Below are 5,839 nucleotides of genomic sequence, written 5' to 3' on the forward strand. Positions count from 1 at the left end.
GGAGCACTTTCGCTCTCTGGGCCAACACTGAAATGCTCTTAGAGGGCCAGGGGGTGTGTAGGGCAGAGTGACCAGGCTCTGGGAGGAGGCAGGAACCTGGTGGGAGGAAAGGGAGGATGAGAAAAGGAACTGAAGCTCCACTCTTTCCTCTCCAGGGAGGAGTCTCAGGGGTTCTCTTATGCTCTGGCCTTTGGGGTTAAACACTGTCCTTCCCAGGCTTCCCTGTTGGCTCAGACCGTAAAGAATCTGCCTGCAATGCAGGATACCTGCGTTGTGATTGACCCATCGATCCCTCGGTTGGGAAAATCCCTTGGAGAAGGGAATGGCAACCCACTCTAGTATTCTTGCCTGGAGAATTCCATGAACAGAGGAGCCTGGTGGGCTACAGTCCATGGGGTCACAAAGTACTGGACACAACTGAGTGACTAAAACATGTACACAGGCACTGTCCTTCCCAAGCCTTTAAAAAAAGAGGGAATAATTATTATTTTAAATTGGGTTTATTTCTGAATAAGCCATTTCTTTATTTTAAAGGCACAAAACTTTAGAGGCCGGAGAGGGTGAACTCTCGGGGGATCCAGGGTTTGCAGGGGAGAGGAGGATCTCTCAGAAGGGCGGAGATGGAGCAGCAGGAATGGCTTTCCAAGTAGAGGGAACGTCATATGTGAAAGCTTGGCTCTGTGACACCTGGTGTGTCCTAACAGGCTTTCCTCAGAAGAGGCAGGAGGGGGTCTGCACCACCTCAGGCAGGCTGGACTCCCAGAGTCAGGGGTCTTTGGGCTGCACTCTGCATGCTCTTGCCCCTCAGCCTGAAGTCTCAGAGTCTAGAGAGAGGTTATCCCTCTGTCCCTTCCCAGAAAGGAGCCCCCCCTGGCCAGTGGGACCCCTGACTTCTGCTTAGCTAGGGGGCTGAGCCCTGCTCCAGCCGAGCGGGGCTGACCGACCTCACCAGGGTGAGTCCATTCACAGAGTGTTCTGTACAATGCTTGACACAGCACGTCTGCCGTTCATGTTCATGTTGTTTAACTGTTCCAAGGACACCCTAACCATCCCCTGTCTCAATGTCCCCTCTCTGTAGTGGCCTAAGTATCTTCTCCACTCACTCCTGGCTCCCAAATTCTCCAGGCTACCAGGAACGCCACTGAGCCGCAGCCTTCCCCTTGGTTTCTCAGGGAGAGCAGTAGGGGGAGCCTCTCCAGGCACGCGACCCTGGGAGCTGAGGTGTTCAAAGTGGAGAGAAAGACTTCCCCTCCTGGACCCTCAGCTCCGCCTCTTCTCACTCACTCTCCTTGAAGAAAAAACACCCCCACTCATTACCAAGCCTCGCAGCCAGGCCCTGGCTAAAGCCCCGGCTAAAGGCAGCAATTAGATCGTTAGCACCAGCCCCAACCCACCTGCTTGGAGTCCCTCAAACACATTTTAATTATAATCCCTTAATCTCCCTCAGATGGCGAGGCCCAAACAGCCCCTTCCCTCACTCTCTTCCCCCAATTAAGGGGTCCTCTCAGCAGAGAGCCCCTCTCCCAGCTAAAGGCCTCCATGCCTGGGAGCAGCCACCCCATGGGCTCTGTCGCCCTCTGTATGGGAAGGGGCCCCAGCTGGCCGGCCAGTCCGCCTGAAGTTCCCGTGGGTGTAGCTGAACCCCCTCCCTCGGTTGTGGGCCTCCCTCCTTCCTGGGCACGCGCTGAGGTGCCTAGGACCACTTGCCTCTCCCTTGGTCTCCTCTTGACCTGGTTTCTTTGTGTCCTCCGGGTAGCACCTCTCCCTGGCCCTTTTACAGTGACGTCTGTTTTTCCACCCACCATCCATGCCACCCTGTCCGGGCCAGCTGTCTCCTTGGCAATTCTGTCCAGGAGCCACCAGGTTCTATCCCGGGGGAACTGAGGCCAGGGGCCTAACAGTGTCTCCTGGTGTCAGACCTCTAGTGACCTCTCACTGACCTCAGCAAGTACAGCCTTGCCCTCCTGCCTCTCCTGCCCATCGGGGCTCTGGGACCCTCTGCCACACAGGGGCTGGCAGAACATTGGGCAGCTTCTGTCCCTGAGCTTCGAGCAGGGCAGAGGCAGGGGGAGGGACAAGATGACCCAGCATGTGTCCCTGTCTGAAGTTGAGCCTGGATGAAGCGCTTTCCTGGGAAAGTTCTGTCACTAATTGACTTGCAAATGCCTTGTTTGTCCCCAGATTCATAATTAGTGCTAAGGATTTCTAGGGCCCCATCCTGGAGGGATCTTTTTTTGGGGGCAGCCTGTTCCTCTCCCCTCTCTGAGGTCGGCCGGGCTGGGGGTGGGTAGAGCCGGGCACCGGTGCCCAGCTGCCGTCCAGCGTTCCCACGGCTCTGGTGCCAGCGTGTGAAAAGCGAGGTGCGGGGGGCGCGGGGGCCGGGGCTCCCCGCCATCTTTCAGCCGGGACCGGGGCCAAAGCCCTGAGGCTCCAGGAAACGGCAGAGCTGGGGAGCGGGCAGGGGCAGTAGGTGGGGGCCGGCTGGCACCCCCAGGAAGGAGAGACCAGCCGGTGCCTGGGCTGGCATTGGCCAAGCCTCCAGCACGATGAATGGGCCAACAAGGGGCCTCTCTTCCCCACAGCTTCCCCACAAAGGCCTTGGCTACACCATTGGATGTGGGGGGCCAGGGGCCACTGGAGGAAGAGGAGAGGCTATTCTCAAAGACACCCCCATGCCCAGCCTCTGCATTCCCAGGAAGGGGGCCCTGGGCTGGGGGCCCAGTGCCTTGGGTTCAGGCCCAGCTTGGACTTCAATCTGCTGAGTGAGGAGGGCGACCCTCCCAATCTCTGTGGGCCTCGGTTTCCCCCACGGTGTTATACCTGGCGTCCTTCCCTGCTCCGCTGTCCCTCTCCTGCTATATGCCCACTCAGTTACCCTCCACAGCTCCACCCTACCTTCTACTGAAGTTCCCAGCCCTCTGCAGCCCCTCTGTGGGCCTGAGACCCAGCCAGACCTCCCCTTCACTCAGGCGCAGGCTCCCAGGCCCCAGGGCCCTTCAGTTTCCCTCAGGTTAGGAGGAGTGCTGGCCAGAAAGGACTGGGAGGATCCTAAAGGCTGCGGCTGTCTGCTGTGGAGTCGAACAGCCCAGGGCCCTGCCTCTTGCAAACTGTGTGGCCCAGAGGTGTCGGTCTGTCTGGGCCACATCTGTGAGCGGCCTCACAGGGTTATCACCAGGAGCAGTGAGACTGTGAGTGGAAGACGCTCCCTGGGGATCTGGCACAAAGTGGAGGCTCAGTCGAAGTTCTTTTTTCTCCTGCCTCCCTCTCAGAATTTCCTTCCATCTGCCTATGTTTCTGGGTGACTGAGATGTTCTTTCACAGTCCACCACCATCTTTTTTTTTTTTTTGCCTGGCTCTCTCAGCAGCCCCTCTATATCCACCATTTCCTCTTCAGTTCCCTGCCCAGGGCTGGCCACTTTCCACTGGTAAGTTCTTCCTGAAGTCTAACCTTCTATTGCAGGTTGCTCCCCTCCATCCCTTGGCCTGGCTTCTTCCCAGGCTGCCTGGCAGCTGGGGGCCTGGGGGAAGGCGGTAGGGATGGGCTCTATGGTAACCCTGAGAAGAGAATGCCCTCTTTCCTCATCTGCATATAGACGGTCTCATTTGCATACAGACAGGCCTCATCTGCATATGCTCAGTGGGACTCTGAGAGCACATTCCTCAGTGTCCGCCTAGACCCTCCCACCCCGGTCTTGGCATCCCTGTTGAGGGAGGGACCCCTCCCCACCCTTCCTGCCCCTGTCTGTGTCTGGGTCTTTCTGTTTCCAAAAGGCATCCTACCCTCTGTGGCTCCTCTCCCACCTGCTGTCACCAATGCCTGCTTCCCCTTCCTGTGCTCAGGCTAGTCTTTCCTCCCAACTCCTCGTGCCTGCCCCGGCTCCTTCACCAGGAGCCTCCCTTCTAAGCCAGGAGCCAGGCCACTATTGGAAGCAGAGGGCTGGCCCCAGTCAGGCACTGGCTGCCTCGCCCTCCCCAGGGCCCTCAACACCTGGAGGTTAAGAAAGCCCAGCCCTAGAATGTTGATGCTTAGGCTCCAGGGTCCAAACAAATGCAGGAAGACGGGGAGGCCAGACTTCGTGCTAATCCCAGGCCAGACCTTGTCTCCCTTCACCCCTCCTCGTGGGACTGACCACCAGGGCTGCAGTGGGTCCTTGCAAGGGTGGGCAGTCAGAAGGATCCCAAAAGATCTGGGAACCTCAGAAACACTTTGCCCGGCCTGATGAGCCCAGGCTCTGCCCCTTATATTTGCCACATGTGATACAAGTGGAACTGCCTTTCGGAGCTGCAGCCCTCCTTGACCCTGTCCTTGTGGGGACTGTGGGGCTCCTTGGAATGCAGGCTAGAGGAGCCTGGAATTCTCCTGACGGGCCTCCACCATGCTGAGGACCCTGGACACCACCATTCCTCTCTCTGGCCTCAGTTTCCTCTGTAAGTTGAGGAACTGGGCTAGACCGGGTGCCTCTTAATGCATTATATCTTCCTGGAAACCATACCCAGGAGCCTAGCCAGCATTGTGTGTGCAGTTTCAGCAGATGCAAGGATCCCCTGAGTTTCATCTTGACCTCAGGCTAGGAGCCCTGGTCTAGAGGAGCTAAAAATGCTGTGATCAGGGCTTAAATGGAAGAGGAGGATGTGTAGACGTATGTGCTTGAACACACAGAGTGTCTCAGGGAGGACGCAGGCACCAGCGGTTGCCTTTTGGGAGAGGAGGTGGGTGGCTGTGAACAGCCGGGGGGAAAGAGGCATACTTTCCCTTTGTGCTGTTGAAATTGTACCATGTGTGTTATCTTAAGTCTTTTTATTTAGAAAAATTCTAGGATTCAAGCTATAGTTCCATGAAGGGATTGTTAGATGGGAGGAAGGACTTTTTAGGGAGTGGTAGTCGGACACGACTGAAGCGACTTAGCAGCAGCAGCAGAATGCTTAAAAGGAGTTGGCACTCTGGACTCTGCCAACACTTTCCAGGGGGCCTATCTCTGGGGGAGCATGTTTTATACAGGTGTGTCATGGGGGAAATGAGACCAAGAGCACAGGTCCTTCTTGCCATGTTTCCCCACTCCCTCAGGTTCCCTCCCAGGGATTGCTGGGAAGTCCTACCTGCTGTCTAACCTGAATCCTTCTTGTTGGGCACATTCATCCCATTCTGTCTCCACTCAGGGTGGACAGAGAGGAAGCAGGAGTGGGTGACCCTGTGAAGCAGGGGTGCTCTTTCTCTCTGGTCTGTTCAAACCCTGGGGAACATTTCTAAGGATGTGTCCCATCGCGGCCAAGATAGAGGGCCACCCGGTGACCTTCCACCCAGGCACTCCAGGGGAGCATCCCCGTCCTCTCTCATTCTCTTGGTTCTTGGGATGGCACCTAGGGGCCTCCTTGGCTGGGAGCATCAGCCCACTGCTTGGAGCTGGAACTAACCAGATCATGGACGGTGTTCCCGGAAGCCTGGAGCGGCTCAGAGAGGTGGAAGGAGCCCACCTGCGCCCCGCCCACCCTGCACAGGTGGAGGTTCTCTCTTAGTGAGGCTTCCCCATTTTGTTGCCATGGTGGCTTCTACAGCACAGGTCTCTCAGAGCAGTGATTCCAACCTTTTTAACACCAGGGACCGGTTTTATGAAAGACAATTTTTCCATGGACCTGAGTGGGTGGATGGTTTTGAGATGATTCAAGAGTGTTACATTTATTTTTGTGTGCTTTATTTCTATTATGATTACATCAGCTCCACCTCAGACCATCAGGCCTTAGATCCCAGAGGTAGGGGACCCGTGTCTCAGAGGGAGCCTGGTAACTACTCTCCTCTCATCCAGCCCCTCCCCTGCCCAGGCACACCCACTACCACCAGTAA

Source organism: Bos grunniens, chromosome 3 (genome assembly GCF_055505025.1).
Source record: "Bos grunniens cultivar Pamir isolate PY7600 chromosome 3, Bosgru_T2T1.0, whole genome shotgun sequence".
Lineage (NCBI taxonomy): Eukaryota > Metazoa > Chordata > Mammalia > Artiodactyla > Bovidae > Bos > Bos grunniens.